Consider the following 15,001-nt stretch of genomic DNA (forward strand, 5'->3'; position numbering starts at 1 on the left):
GTATAATTGCTTCACAATACTGTGTTAGTTTCTGTTGCACAAGAAAGCGAATCAGCCATATGCTCTAGAAAGAACTAATTTCATTTTCCCGGGAAACTTGAAATGTTACAGAAGAGAGAGATGACAACCAAATCCCCCAGTAAAAGGAAGGGTGGCACAGCTCATTGCCCTTCCCAGCAAACACTGAGAGAAAGAGGCAATGGGGACAGCAAACTAGTTGAAGTTCTACTTCTCAGTTATTCTTCCTCTTTCCTGGCAGAGCTCACTCTCCAGACTGGGGGCTTCCTCTTTACTTTAACGTGAGTCCGCATCATAAGGGGCATGTTTCAGGTTTCTCACTTTAAGGGCTCCTGGAAAATTGAAGTATCAGTTATATCTTTCTGAGTCTAATTATGTTTCTTATATACTCAATTATATACTCAAGAGTTCCTTTTTTTTTCTCATTAGAAGCTAGTTTTCATTTCTTGGAAATCTTAAAATTTTACTGAAGTGTCTGAGCAGAAGAAGGGAGAACAAAATATATCTTGAACAGAGGGAACTTCACCATGAAACCCCAAACAGAGTTGGGGAACTTGTTTTATTCTGGGATAAATGTTTCCTGACACTGTGAATTCAAGAGTATCTCAGCGAGGAGTATGGCATATAGCAAGTAGTCTGGAAAGTCATGAGTCTTGAAGACTTTTTCAAGTGCCTAAGCTACTGAATCCTGCTTCAAGCAACACTATGATAGAGCCTTTTGCAAAGTTAATAAATATCCCTAATTTCTCAGGAAAACGGCTTGCAAAATCAGAGTCCTTCTGAGACAGGCTGGGACCTGGGACCTTTTGCTGCAGTGCTGCAGTGCTGCATTGCTTGCACATGGACACACCTCTCCTCGAGCAATAAAATACAAAGAAACTATATGGGACTGCATGCAGCCCAGCTGGGGCAAATTCTGGATCCAAAAGATACAAAGAGACCAAAAAACCCAACTACCACTTTTGAAGAGCCTGGAGCAAAAACAGGTTTGGGAGCAAAAGCCAGGTACTGTGCATGCCCTCTGCACACAACACCACTTAAGGGGTGAGCAAAACACCTAAGCCACCCCTCTGGCCCGACTCCTGGACACACCCCTACCCTCACCGTGTATAAGGAACAAGCTTGCCCCCACTCAGGGAGCCAGCAAGCAAGGGAAACTGTTACTTGTTTTCACTCCCCCCCTGGTGCAGCAGGGGCCCCAGTAAAGCCTTGCCTGAATTTCTTGTCTGGCCTCTGGTCAATTTTTGTTGATTGGGGTAGGCCAAGAACCCTGGCCTGTAACACTTCCTACCTTCATATTTCATCTCTTTCTATTCCTGGCTATACTGCCTGCTCTCCAGTCATACTGGTTTCAGCATTATTCCATGAGCACTTCTATACTTTCTTACTATGCATGGAATGCTTTCCCCCCTTCCCTCATCAAAGTTCTGCACATTTATCATTTTCACTTAGATGTCATCTCTGACATGAAAATACTGCCTAATCTTGCCAGATAGAATAAATTACCCATAGTGTATGTGCTTGTCTACCCTATTAGCTAACATCTAATTCATCTGTGTATCTTTAAAGCCTATTGTCGAAAAGGCATTCAATAAATGTTTGTTGAACTAATTAACAAAAAATGAATATATCTACATAAAGTTGCTTCAGCGCTGCTTGGTGGACATCAGAGCTTGCCCCTAGGTAAATATTGAAAGTATTTAAAGGGAAAGATACACTGAAGTGGGAGCCAAGTCACCTAGCTTCTCTGATCCTAGCTCAACCAACATCTACATAGCCTTAGAAAAGTCGCTTCAACTTTCTGGGCCTATTTCTTTACACAATTAGAAGATTCCGCTGGATCAGTTATTCTCAGTCTGGCATGAGATCATAGCCTCAAATATTTTGGGTCAGACAAATCTTTGTGATCCTCTGATAAGAAGATTGCTAGTCCTATGAAATTCTACCTGTATGATTTCTGGAAAGCTTCTTATAGCTCAGTTACAACTTTTAAGTTTATTTAATCCACTGCCTTATATTCTATTACTTCCATTTATGTTTTACGTTATTTCTATGACATTTCTTCTATTCATACATGTAAATATGGTCCAGAAACTTAGCATCACATACTTTAAAATATATATATATATATATATATATATATATAACATAGATAGCTTTAAAAAATCCTCTATTAGTTCAGTCTAAAATTTGTGCACTTAACTGAATTAACCAGCAGTTTATTCTGAGGACATCTCTTGTAGCTAAAAAAAAAAAAAAAAATACACTAGCACTTTTCAAAATGAAAACTCCACTTTACCTTTAGGGCTTGTGATGAGAAAAGTATATAATGCTGAATAAAATTTAAAAACCTGACTCACTAGTAGACCTAGAAGACAAGGAAAAACACGCTGGGTTTTTTCTTGGTAGATCCCCTAGGCTGAATTAGTCATTTGCTAGACATTCCTATAGTACTTTGTACATACCTTTTTAAAGGTACTTATCACATTCTGTAGAATGTATTTAGGTTTCTGCTTCTCCTACTACACTGGGAGTACATCAAAGAAAGGAAATGTATACTATTCATCCTTTTTTAAAAATTAATTTTTATTGGAGTGTAGTTGCTTTACAATGCTGTGTTAGTTTCTGCTGTACAGCAAAGTGAATCAGTTATACGTGTACATATATCCACTCTTTTTCAGATTTCCTTCCCATTTAGGTGACCACAGAACATTGAGTAGAGTTCCCTGTGCTATATAGTAGGTTCTCATTAATTATCTATGTTATATATAGTAGTGTTATATTATTCATCCTTGGATCCTCAGCCTCTTTTGATTTAGAACTTAGCAGATACCTGATCAATGTTTGTTTGATGGACAAATAAGAAAGGTAGAATGTGAATTGAGCCTTGACTTGAGGGTTTCAGAAGGCACAGAAGTAATAAGGAGTTTCACTCAGGGGAGTGATGTGATCAGAACTGCATATGGAGGATTACTCTGATTTAATTTTATTACATTAGAGACCATGGTTTTTTATTTTGAAACAATAATTTGCAGGAGCTGGCTCATACCAACTTGCAAGAGCCAACTGGTGGATCTTGAGGAATTTTGTAAGCCATTTGTTAAAACACAGTTGTTATTTAAAATTAGGTTATATAAGGTTAAAATTATAGATATTAAAAATAAAAGTAATACTCAAAACCCATCACTTCCAAATTATTTTATTATTGATATTTTATTATCCCCTATGCTCTTGAGATTGTCTCTTGTATCTATATTATAGAAATACTAGTATAATGATATACTATTGTGCTTCTCTTCCCAATTCTGCATTCAGTGGTATAATGTTGGTAGCTTAAAATCAGCCACCGTGCAAATATTTACACTTTGAAAATGGGCAAGCACTACCAATCAAGGCTCCACCGCCCCCCACACACACACCCTGCCTTTGGAGAGTTGGTTGTTAGTCATTTACTAGCACACCATTGTTTAGAAGGCAAACTTGACCAAGGGGTAATGAAAAGTTTGGAAAATAGAGTTGAAGAAATCTGCAGACAGTAGGGAAAAAAAAGACATGAGAAGTGGAAGAGAAAAGATGAGAGAATTAGAATTATTTGGAGATTCTGATGTACAGATAACAGAAATGTGAGAAAGTAAGAACAGAGAAGACATGTGGATGGAGTGGAGCAGAGTATGTGTGTGTGGAGGGGAGAGATCTAATGAGTAATGCAAGGAAAAAAAAAAAAGTTAAGTGAGAAATTTTCCAGAACTAAAGGGCAAGAATTTCTAAATTGAAAGGGCCCTTGAGTGTTTAACACAATGAATGAAAAGATGTATATCAAGGTATATCATTGGGCATTTTCAGAACACCAAAGATAGAAGATAATCAAAGCTTCCAGAAATAAAATACAGTAATACACAAAGGACTATGGGTCATGTACAAAAGTAAGAATTTCATTAGACTTCTCAACAATAACTATTGAGATAACTGGAAGCTAGAAGACAATTCATAGTTGTAAGGAAAAATGAATTCCAACCTAGAATTATATACCCAGACAAATTATCACTTCAATCAAGTGAGGAGGTCAAATAAAGATATTTTCAGACATGCAAGATCTCAAAAAAAATTTACCTCCTTTACACTCCTTCTCAGGAAGCTAGCAGAAGATGTGCTGCACCAAAACGAGGGAGAAAAACAAGACATGGGATCCAGGACACAGGGGACTCAGACAAAAAGGTAAGGAAAATTCCCAGGATGACGATGAAGGGAAAGCCCAGAACAACAGCTGTGCAATTGGCTTAGTGAGCAACAGGTAATATTGGAATGGGGGGAAGATTCCCGAGAAAAAACAAAATAGACGTATTTAACCTGATGAATGAATGGGGATTTACAGTTTGGGGAAAAATGAGTGAGATACGGCATGTAGAATGCTTAACAAAGAACTGAGACAGTGATTAACTCCAGGGACTAGACAGGAGATACAATCATAGTATATTACTCAGACCCACTGTGAGAAGTATTTTCAATGTATAATAAAGTAAATTAAAAATTGATTTAACCCACGGTGTGGAGAGGATGAGTGGGTGTGGAGAAAAGGGGACAGAGTTGGTGAGAGACCGGTAAGAGGATACCACATTGAACGGGAAACAGACTGCCCCCTCCATAAACAAAAGACATTTCCCTCAGAAACTGCTCAAGTCTTGGACCCCCTCAGTCTGAGAAAGGACATACAAACGGGGCCAGAAGGGAAAAATGGAGGGCTTGGTTGTTTGGAGCAAGGCTGCGGGATTGTGGACACCCTCGTCCCCCGAGGAAGGGACAGGGGTGCAACCCTCGACTCCGAACTCAGGGGCGGCTTTCGGGCCGAGTGGCCGGGAAACCCGGAGCCCCGGTGCCTGCCCCGCGCCGGCTGCGACCCGGGCCGCCTCCCGCGGGGAATCCGTGGCCTGGGAGGACAACGGCCTGCGGGCGGCAGGGGAGGGCTGGCGAGTTGGGCCCAGGCTGCGGCGCCGAGTAGCCGCGGGGACCGGACGGGAGCGGAGGGCGGCGTCCTGTCCGCGGGGCTGCGGCCGCGCTATCGACGGCCGGCAGGAGCCCCCCGAGGGCCACCGCGGCCGGGCGGGGAGGCGCCCGCTCCGCTCCGCCTCGCTTCCAGCGCCCGCCTCCGTCGCCGCGCCCGCCGGGCCCTCCATCCCTGACTCTGATCCTTGTCCCCTGACCCCGGCCCTCGGCCCCCCACCCAGACCTATTTCGCCCGCTGACCCGGATCCTCGTCCCCCGGGCCAGGCCCTGGGCCTCCGACCCTGACCCTCTCCTGCGACCCCAGCCCTCGCCCCCGCCCGATTCTCGCTCACAGACACCGACCGCCGCCCGGAGCGCAGTCCGCAGCCCTCGAGGGGTCTGGGGTGAGCCCGGGCGGGGCCAGAGGAGGCTGACAGCTCAGCCCGCATCCTGGTCCGGGTCCCGATGGTGGTCCCTTGGCCCTGGCCAGCCTAGTTACCGCAGCGGAGGTGCTGGAGACTAAGTGAGCGAAGAGAGGGGCCCCGATCGAATTTCCAAGCTGGGCGGGGTGGGTGACCCCGGGAACCAAGAGCGAGTAGAGGGAGTGGACGGTAGAGTGGCGTTTTGGTTACACCGTGGTTAAATCTGAGCAACACACGGGTCATGCGTTTATTTAGAAATCTGGCGGTAAACCAGTAGACAGAGCTGAAAAAGTTGCACGTGGTTGCACGGGCGCGTTAGAATAGGAGAGAGGGGACGTGTGGGGTAGGGGAAGGCTGTTTTCCTTTACATGTTTTAGAGTACTATTTGACTTTTAAAACTAGTTAGTTCAAAAAAAGAAAAAAGATAAAGAACCATTGGTGACCTTTAGTAAGCCTTGATTTCCCAGCAGACTCCCCCACTTACTAGCTGTGTGAACTTGGGCAAGTCACTTCACCTTCTGGAACCTTGGTTTGCTCATCTGTGAAATGAAGCTTCACCCACCCACAGAGTTTCAGTAAGGATTAGTGTGACAGATAGGCAAAAATGCTTTGTCAGATTCTGTGATGGGCACAAGCTAGTTGTTCAATGAACCTTATGAATGAAGTTATTTTAGAATGAATAAAGGGGTTTGTAGCCAAAAGCAGCCTCTCTGCCACAATACCTGTGTGCGGAAGGGCTGGAGTGGATGTGATCCAATTTGAATGTGGGTTTTTGAGCAGACCAAGGCTGTAAAGGAGAGAGCAATAATAGAGCTGCTTGTGTGAACAACTAGAGGTCTTTTTACATGTTAATTTGTACCTGGACAGCTCCCAGGTTGTGGAGGCTTGGGGTGAGAAGGGGAGAAAAGGGAGCTGGATTTTCGAAAAGCGACAGAATATGCCCTCTTTATTATGAGTACCTTATTAGCAAACAGATAACTTAAGGAGTGAAATTACTCACCTTACAAAAAGTATTCCTCACATGAAAAACGGATCCTAAGTCCCTTAAGGCAGAATCTTGTCTGGTGTTTAAAAACAACAATGTGTAAAGTAAAAGTTGAGGTATTTCAAGCAATTGCTGTGAAGTCAATCAGAAGTTAAGATAAAGCACGTTTTTGTTTTAATATCCCAAATAACCTGAAAAAGATGATACAGTTGGAATTTGAACCAGAGTTTGATTCTGAAGCCTCTTCTTTCATTTTTCTTTTCTCTCTATTGAAATGTTTTATTTAAATAAAAGTGACAAAAATAATACACCTTTGTTATATTGCTCAACAATATAGTAAGGTAGAAAGTCCCCATTCCACTTCTCAGAGGTAACCAATGTGTGAATGGTTTGGTGGGCAATCCTCCTAATTTTTATTTTGCTCCTAACATGCACATACACACATTTAAAATGGATTATACAATAACTGGTGTTCTGCAACTTGCCTTTTTTTTTAATTTTAATTATTCATTTATTTACTTATGGCTGTGTTGGGTCTTCGTTTCTGTGCGAGGGCTTTCTCTAGTTGCGGCAAGCAGGGGCCACTCTTCATCGCGGTGCGCGGGCCTCTCACTGTCGCGGCCTCTCTTGTTGCGGAGCACAGGCTACAGATGCGCAGGCTCAGTAGTTGTGGCTCACGGGCCCAGTTGCTCTGCGGCATGTGGGATCCTCCCAGACCAGGGCTCGAACCCGTGTCCCCCGCATTGGCAGGCAGATTCTCAACCACTGTGCCACCAGGGAAGCCCTGCAACTTGCCTTTTTTATTTTTATTTTTTATTTATTTATTTTTGGCTGCATTGGGTCTTCATCGCTGCGCTCAGGCTTTCTCTAGCAGCGCGCAGGCTTCTCATTGCAGTGGCTTCTCTCGTTGCGGAGCACGGGCTCTAGGTGCGTGGGCTTCAGTAGTTGTGGCACGCGAGCTCAGTAGTTGTGGCTCGCGAGCTCTAGAGCACAGGCATAGTAGTTGTGGTGCACGGGCTTAGTTGCTCCGCGGCATGTGGGATCTTCCCGGACCAGGGCTTGAACCCATGTCCCCTGCATTGGCAGGCAGATTCTTAACCACTGTGCCACCAGGGAAGCCCAACTTGCCTTTTTTAGATTTAACAACGTGTCATAGGCCTATTTCCATCTCATTACATAACACCCTCCTCATTCTCTTTAATAGTTGCATAGTATGCCATTGTATGGACGTATTCTAATTCATTTAACCACTTCCGTGATAGACAATGTAGGATCTTTCCAATGTTTTGCTATTACAAACATTGCTTCAGTGACCCTGCTTATATGTATATGTTCGTGCGTTTTCGTTAGTGTTTCTGTAGGATAGATTTGTAGATGTCAGAATGGCTGGGCCTTAAGCATGCATGTTTAAAATGTTGGTAGATACTGCCAAAACGTACTCAAAATAAAGCTGGTTGTCATAACGGTTATGCCTCACTGCCCCTTGAGCAAAGTAGCGAATGCATTTTGAAATAGCTGGCTTCCTTGTGTAGTGGCAGGTGTGTGGACCCATGGGGGAGGGCTACTCATGGAGAAGGAAGAAGAGAAAGATTGTGACCAAGTCTTTGAAGCAGAAAGCGCCTTTCCTTGGGTGCTTTGTGTGTACCCAAGCCAATGGTAGTCCCTGAAACGTAGCAAGGGAACTTGAGGTTTGTGGCTCTCTTGTGGTTCATAAATCCTCACTATTGAGAAGAATATGGCCTTTGAATTTCTAACAGTATGTGACTTGTCTGATAAAATAAATAAATAAAAGATTGTTAAAAGTGACCCCATAATAATCTATTGCTGTAAATCCAGAATTTCAAATCTGTTTAAAGCAAGGTACATTCACAGTGTAAGTGGATCCTGGCTTGCCACAGGAGGGTGACTTTAAGGGAAACCAAATGGTTCTGAAGAGAACATTCGTCCCTGTGCCTCCTAATAAAGGTTCAAAGCTCAAAGGGTCAATTGCCAAAGGCTCTGAAGAACATCTCAAGTGTATCATTTGGTAGAAAATACGAAAACGCAATACTCTCACTCTTTGACAGGTGACAGCAACTGTATGAACCAAGAATGGTATTTTAGTTAGGTTGAGGGTTGTAAATTACAGAGACAATCTCTTTAAGGCACCTCAAGCAACTGGGCATTATCGTAAGTGTCACAGAGAGCGAGAAGGGGCCCAGAATTTCAAGAGTACTGGATTCAAAACAGTTCAAATGGGACTTCAATTGCCAGAGTCTGTGGATCCTCATTCCAGGGCGCTCTTATTAATGTGATTCAGTGACTCTCTCTTAGGTACTGTGTTCCTTCCCCCATCCCCTTTTATTCTGTATACCTTTTCTATATTTCATAGTTTCTACTTAATGCAGTTTCTGCTTCCTTACATCTTTGCCTTGCCAGGCTCCTCAAGCTCCTATCTTTAATTCTTGGATTCTCTTCTGTTTTAACTCACATGTTCCCATCATGTAATTCTCTTTTTACTTCTTAATTCAGAATCCAGAGAGGGAGAGTTAAGTCAGTTCAGTTCATCTTTTCATGCCAGGGTACATTATAGGTTTTTGGCCAGCCAATGGATGGGTTGTTCTTGAGTCAGGAGCTTACTTGTGGTCTGAGCAGTAGTGGCAAATTGCCCAGGGTCAGGTGGTAAGAAAAAAGGAGCTGTGGGTAGATCAGTTTCCTGCAGGAAGGGTTTTGGGCATATTAAACTCTGCGAGTGACTCTTAGATAGTATGTGTTAGTACAGTTGTTTCTTTTCAGTGAATGTTTATTGAGTACCTAATATTTTCCAATGCTAGGTTTTAGGGACTTCAAAGATAATAAAATATTTGTTCTCTTTGTCATGGAAGTCACAGTATTATAAAGGGTAGACGTAGATTAAAGAAAAAAAAGTTACAGCACAAACTAAGTAGTAAACTACACAAATATTCATTCATTTATTCAACAAAGAGGTAATGAGCACTTACTACGCGCCTAACCCTGGAGATTGAACAGCAAAAAATGTCAGCTCCATGGAGCTTCTGTTTCAGTGTAAGCTTGAGGAGACACAAATAATAAACACTACTGTAATATGTTGGATGGTGATCAGTGATATGGAGGGAAAAAAAGCAAGAAGGTAGAATTAAGGATTGTTGAGGATAGGAGCTGCAATTTTAAATACGAAAAGTTTCCCCAAGAGAGTGATATTTGAGAAAGATCTGAAGGAGGTGAAAGAATGAGCCAAGAATTTATCTGCATAAGAGAATTCCAGGCAGTGAGAATAGCCAGTGCAAAGGTCCTGCATTGCCCTGTGGAGGGATATCAAGGAAGCTAATGTATCTGCAGTAGAGGAAACTAGAGCAGGTGAGAAATAAGGTCAGAAAGGTAAGGGAGGGGCAGGGCACCAGATCGTAGGAAGTTTCTAGGCTTGTGAAAGAGTTTTAGTTTTTACTCTGAGTCAAGAAGCCACTGCAGAGCTTTGAGCAGAGGAGTGATGTGGTCCAACTTATATTCTAACAAAATAACGTTGGCTGTTCTTAAGAATAGACTCCTGTTAAGAACAGACTCAAGAGGGCCAGGAAGAAAGCAGGGAGACAAGAGTCGGAGGCTTTAGCAATAATCCAGGTGAGGGATAATGGTGGTGTACGCTAGGATGATTGCAGTAGTAATGCTGGGGAGAGGTCATATTCTGGCTATATTTTGTAGAACAGAGAGGATTGCTGACGAATTAGATGTGGAGTCAGGGACAACTCCAAGGTTTGTGGTCTGAAACTAGAAGAATGGAATTGCCATTAACCAAGATGGAGAAGTTTACAGCAAGAGCAGATGCTGTGGGAGAACATCAGTAGCTTGCTTTTGAATGTACTAATTTTGAAATGCCTGTAAGATGTGCAAGTGGAGATACTGAGTAGGCAGTTGGGTATACTGGCATGAGTCTGGAGTTCAGGGGACAGTTATGAACTGGTGTTAGAAATATGGAAGTCACATAGATCTATGCTGTCCAATGTGACAGCCACTAGCTACATGTGGCAATTTAAATTTAAATTAAATGATATTAAAAATTCAGTTTCTCAGTTGCTCTAGCCACATTTCACGTACTCAACAGCCACATGAGGCTTGAGGTTCTTGTATTGGACCGTGCAGATGTGGAACATTCCCATGATCACTGGAGTTCTATTGGACAGCACTGAAAGATGACATCTGATGTTACGGACCCGGATAAATTTCTTGTTTTATGGACCTAGAGAATTAGTGAGAACGGAGAAAAAGAGATTCAAAGACTGAACCCTTTAGTAGAATTCCCTGTGGTCCAGTGGTGAGGACTTGGCACTTTCACTGCTGGAGCCTGGGTTCAATCCCTGGTCAAGGAACTAAGATCCCGCAAGCCTCACGGTGCAGCCAAAAACAAAACAAAACAAAACAGGAAGACTGAGCCCTTTATATAAATGTATATACATAAGTACACAAATTGGTGGTGATGATGGGATGGTGGGGCATTAAGGGCAGGCTTCCTTTTTTTTTTTCATGAACTAAATTTGCCAAGTGGATAAGGGGACAAAGACATCCCAGGCACAGGGAATAGTGGGTGTTAATAGAAGTATAAAACAGCACAGTATAGTTGGGGAACTATAAGAGAGCTGGCAGTTTTGGAGCAAGGCCATATTATTTTAGTATAGTTAAAAAAACACACATACACACAACACAACTCCAAAACTCTTCTTGGCTTAAACAGTTTGGGACTGAGCATGTGATGCTGAAGCTAATCAGTCCAGGTCTAATTGGAGGGCAGAAGGAGAAGGGGAAAAAGAATTTTCCTTGTCATTTGTAAACTGTGAAGGGGAATGGATGTAAGAATTAAATTTAGAGAAATGGATACTACCTTGCAATAGATACTACCTGTTTCTTTCAGCGATAAAAATTAAATGTGATATTAATTTTCCATCTTTTGAAGATTTGTTCCATAAAGACCTGAAAGTTACTTAGCAGGGACTGGGGTTTCTATCTGGATTGGGGGCAAACTGAAAAAAATTTGATGTAACTAATCAGCTATGGTTTTGATGAAATGTATTCATACACAAACAATCGCCAGGCCCCATCCTGGAAGCCAATCATTTCCGAACATGTTTTTTCAAGATGTTAGTTTGTTTTAATAGTAGGTTGTTATCCTCAGACTACCATATTCTTGGTTTTCTTTTTGTTTTTGTTTTTTTCGAGTTTGCAAAAAGCAATAACTTAAGCCACAGGGAAAAAACCCCACAAAAATGCTTTTCACCAATTAAAAGAAACTCTTTCCATTTACATGTGTTTTGAACTAGAAGAACCTAAAATTTTTAAAAAGGATTTCACTAGAATAAAAAAAAAAACTTTGAAAAGTAGAATCTATTAGACTCTCACGTTGTCATTCTAGGCTCCTGCAGTTAAAGACCATGTCATTATTTCCATTATACTTACCTCCTAATTTTCAGGGCTTATTTGCCCGGCTGTAAAAACTTGCTCCGGTTGAAATTTGGCAAGCTGACAAGGCTGCGTGCCAGAAGTAATTTACTATCCAGTGTGGTTCACAAAGTAAAAGAAGCTATATATGATAGAAAAAGAAATGAAAAGTTCCTGGTTCCAAATATTTTAATGTGTGTAATGTGTGTCACCTCAAACTTATCAGCTTTGTTGTTAGCAACGTGAGGTAACATGAAAGATTTGAAAGGTACAGATGCTTTGCATTCACATCAGACTGAGGGATACGATGTTCTTAGGCATCAAAGACCAGACTCTTGTCTATCACTTCTGCTCTGACTTTGAAGTCTACCAGGGTTCTCTGTGTGGGAGAAGCAGGCAGGGGACTTTGAACAAGGTAGGGGGATGGGATTCCAGGTGTCTCTCCTCTCATTATCACTGAAAGTAGGTACTTCTCTTTACCTAATAATAATAACAATAATAATAATGAAAAAAAGAGAGGAACGTTTCTTTTTCTGCTGTTGTTGCTTTTTTGTTTTTTGTTTTGGCTGCACCACGCAGCTTCTGGGATCTTAGTTTCCCAACCAGGGGTTGAACCCAGGCCCCAGCAGTGAAAGTGCCGAGTCCTAACCACTGGACTGCCAAGGAATTCCCTTTTCTGCTGGTTTTCTTTTTTTTTTTTTTAAATTTATTAATTTATTTATTTTTGGCTGCGTTGGGTCTTCGTTGCTGTGCGCCGGCTTTTCTCTAGTTGCGGTGAGTGGGGGCTGTTCTTCGTTGCGATGTGCAGGCTTCTCATTGCGGTGGCTTCTCTTGTTGTGGAGCATGGGCTCTAGGAGCGCAGGCTTCAGTAGTTGTGGCGCGCAGGCTCAGTAGTTGTGATGCACGGGCTTAGTTGCTCCGCGGCATGTGGGATCTTCCCGGACCAGGGCTCGAACCCGTGTCCCCTGCATTGGCAGGCGGATTCTTAGCCACTGCACCACCAGGGAAGCCCTTTTCTGCTGTTTTTAACCACTGAGCTGTTGGTGAACTTAATCTTCAGAGGTGACAATGAATACTCTAGGGAAGAGTTCAAGTTTACTTTGAAATTAACATTTAAATAATTTGAAGGCCATAATAGAAATTTTAACTTGATTTGCAAACATCTGGCTATTGTTCATCTGCCAGACTCCTTAAAAGATTGTCTTGGGACCCTAACTGAGACCCCTCTTTACTATTTTCCAAGCTGTCTCGCGAGCATTGCAATGGGGCCAAGTGTTTCTCTAACGTGGGGTGAGCACGGTACATCTTTGTGGGATTAATCTTACTTGACAAGCTGGGAAAAAACCCACAATAATTTATATTCGAACAAATACTAATCTATTGTGGGCTAGAATGCAAAATTCAAATGAACTCTTTCAGAGAGGCAGAAGGCTTTGGTCTTTTGTGTTTCAGTATTTTGACCCTGCCACACTCCTAAAAATAATAGTTGAAGCTCTTGAAGAGAACAATATCCTCAAAGAGAGAGCTGGTCATTAATTTTTTCTTTTAAAGTATAATTTTCATAAAATGCACGAATCTTTTTTTAAATAATTTTTATAACTTAAAAATAATTAATTAATTTTATTTTTGGCTGCGTCGGGTCCTTGTTGCTGTGGACGGGCTTTCTTTTAGTTGCGGCGAGCGGGGGCTACTCTTCGTTGCGGTGTGCGGGCTTCTCATTGCAGTGGCTTCTCTTGATGTGGAGCATGGGCTCTAGGTGCGCGGGCTTCAGTAGCTGTGGCACGTGGGCTTCAGTAGTTGTGGCTTGCAGGCTCTAGAGTGCAGGCTCAGTAGTTGTGACGCACGGGCTTAGCTGCTCCACAGCATGTGGAATCTTCCCGGACCAGGGCTCGAACCTGTATCCCCTGCATTGGCAGGCGGATTCTTAACCGCTGTACCACCAGGGAAGCCCCAAGTGCATGAATCTTAAGTGTATACCTCAATGGATGGATTTTTATATTCGTATACATTCATATAATGGCCACCTAGATCAGATATAGAAATTTCCAGCACCCAGAAGGCTCCCTTGTGCCCCCTATCAGTCCGTACCTGCTTACTAATCTGACATCTATGGTGCATTTTAAAGGTCAAATAAAGGACTAAAGATATGTCAAGCTTTCTGAGGTACACCTTAGAACTCCAGACTCAAGAGCACTTTTTCTCAGGCCCTTGGGTTCCTTACTTAGAAGGTGTGCTCAGCTAAGGATTCTGAGACCCAGTGGCCATTATGCAAACACAGTTTCTTCTGCTGTATTGGTCTTTCTCTATTAGGTGCTTTTTACCTCTTCAAGAGCTTCTTCTTGTGTTGATATTTTAAAATGTTTGTGATAGGAGTAGAAGAGTTAATATATAAGAAACTTAGAACAGTGCACATAGGAGCTGGGCACATAGTATGTCCTAAATAAGTGATAGCTATTATTACGAGATACAGAAGAGACACAAGAAGGCTTTGCCATTATCGTTATGATAATTCCTAGAGCAAGATAAACATAGAAGCTAAATTTGAAAATAAGGGAGGAAAGTGTTTATAGTTGGGTTGATTTGATGTAGTTATCCATCAAATTTGCCTTGAAAGGAAAGATTACAATCTCTCAGAGCTTGCTGACTCCTTTGGACCTAAAGAATATTTAGTACATTTTCTTATTCTGTCATGATTTTACTAATTGAGCGCTTATTATATTTTAGGCATTGTTCTAAGCACCCAGGTATCGAAGTAGACAAAACAAACAAAAATCCCCTGCCCACATGGACCTTACTTTCTAGTGGCATTCCTGCTCTTACTGTTAACACAGGCCCCTGAAGACTTTCCTATTACAAAGAAATTCCATCTTTGTTTTACATCCACTTCCCTCTTGTCTTAGAGCTGAGGGAATCAAGAATCAAGCCAACCTTAGCCTAAATTCTGAGACCAGTGGAAAGGAAAGGCTCAAGGGTCAAGGGTGGAACTCTTGCTAAGCATATATTCCTCTTTAATAAATCACACGGAGGATCAAGGTGCTAATGCCAATGTTGAAGTAAACAGGTCTAGCAAGAACTCCCGCTTGGGTTTTTAAAATCATCTCAGAACTTAAAAAGAACTGAGCCATGTAGTTAATATTTTAGGTTTAGTAATTACACCAGCAATGTCGCT

This window comes from Balaenoptera musculus, chromosome 20, assembly GCF_009873245.2.
Source record: "Balaenoptera musculus isolate JJ_BM4_2016_0621 chromosome 20, mBalMus1.pri.v3, whole genome shotgun sequence".
NCBI classification, from domain to species: domain Eukaryota; kingdom Metazoa; phylum Chordata; class Mammalia; order Artiodactyla; family Balaenopteridae; genus Balaenoptera; species Balaenoptera musculus.